Below are 1,779 nucleotides of genomic sequence, written 5' to 3' on the forward strand. Positions count from 1 at the left end.
TTTTGATGCTGCAGGATTTCTTGTTTCAGCTCCCACTGCTCTTCACTGAGCTGGGGCCCACCAGGGGAAACCTAATGTAGTTTCCTGACATCACGCATTGTGGGCCCTACATCCAGCAGTAGTAGGCTTGGAGCAGGGGGGGGGGGCATGGTGATGGCAAAGCCTGCATGCCCGCCTGCCTGCGGCCATTTTCTGCTCCTCACACTACTATGTTTTGGACAGCCAAGGAGCACATGTGTAAGACCAGAGTGTAAGACCAGAGTGTAAGAAGTAAGAAGTACACTTGTCGGATGTTTATCTAAAACTGTATTGAACAGTATATGAGATATAAGATGTGAGCTCCAACACACACACAACGTTATGGTACCATAGACAGAAAAAATCCCGGGTATTATTGTTTTTTTTTTTTTGTGTGTGTGTGTGTGTGTGTGTGTGTGAATATGGTTGGCTTGTTTCAAAACCCTAAGGGAGGCTCTAAGTTCTAAGAATATTGTTTAATAATAAATGTTCTGATGTTTTACTCCATGTACAGGTTATGTCTCTGTGCAATATTATACCGCAAAGGACCTACTTATTGTCATAACATAATGCTCAGTAATTTGTGTTCACATTAGCAGCCTAGCTACATCTATAACATGTGAACCAGGCCTCTCGGCTCCAAGCCATAGACAAACTAGCTAATTATAGTGTTCTTTCAGATACATCTTTAAGTTATAGTACACAACAATTCACTTTTCATGCACTGTGTGTCTTCTAAATATTGATGATATAGAGGGTATTACACTTGAGACAAAGGTGATTGAGTGGGTGGGCTACATGAATGTCTTATTATAAATATGTGTTGTGTGGCTGCTGTATGTATGAGTACTGCTGTCTACATAAAGAATTGCCTTTAAGGTAAAGTTAAGTATGTAAGTGAGTTTGTATTTGCAGTGGGCTCTCTGTATGACCTTAGCGACCACTTCCTCCTGCTTCTGAGAGAGCTGGTTATGGCCTTGTATAGATGTTAGACAGGTTGCTCGCTATAAATGTCTCCTCCATACTCGACTTGAGCACAGACTCAACCCATCACCTCAGTCATGAGAGCCAGCAGGATGTCCAGACAGTGGATCCTTTCCCCAGGGACCATCAGCAGGTCCATGGCGATCAGCTTGACTGTGTTGGGCTTATAGGGATCTTCAGCAGATCTTTCAGTTTGTCATAGAAATTGGACAGCATGCTGTATTCGATGAATAATGAAGCGTCCGGATCGAACTTCTCCCAGGTCTTGTACAACACCTTGAACTCTTCCTTGCATGAAGACTTGCTGCTCTCCTCTGTTCCCACAGTGAAGTTCTCCAGAATGATGGTGATGTAGATGTTCACCACCACCAGGAATGACATCACAATTTAGCTGCAAAAGAAGACCATTCCCACAGTGTCCCCTCATACCCATGCTGCTATTTTTCAACATCCGGGTCACAGTCAGTTTGCTGTCGAGGTTTGGGGACAGAGGCCCATCACATCCGGCATATATCATGATCATAAACAGACATATGATACTATTCCCAAAGATCTTGAAATTAAACATGATGTCGATGCCTGCTTTTTTATTCACATAGCCAAGGTTGGACATGCCAAAGATGGAGAAGATGAACAGATTTGATTAAAACAGGAAAAGCAGGGAGTGACATTATCAGGGCAAACAGCAGCGTTCAGATGCCTTTAGCACCTCAGCTCAGACGCAGAACACAGCCAAATAGTGTTATATATTTAAATGCAAAAAATATTCATGATCCT

General features: G+C 42.9%; 1 pseudogene; it reads right to left on the reverse strand.

Annotated features, from left to right (window-relative positions):
• Positions 1-812: 812 nt before the first annotated feature.
• Positions 813-1,570, reverse strand: LOC131362454 (sodium channel protein type 4 subunit alpha B-like; annotated as a pseudogene).
• Between the last annotated feature and the right edge of the window lie 209 nt (positions 1,571-1,779).

Source organism: Hemibagrus wyckioides, linkage group LG12 (assembly GCF_019097595.1).
Source record: "Hemibagrus wyckioides isolate EC202008001 linkage group LG12, SWU_Hwy_1.0, whole genome shotgun sequence".
Classification (NCBI taxonomy): domain Eukaryota; kingdom Metazoa; phylum Chordata; class Actinopteri; order Siluriformes; family Bagridae; genus Hemibagrus; species Hemibagrus wyckioides.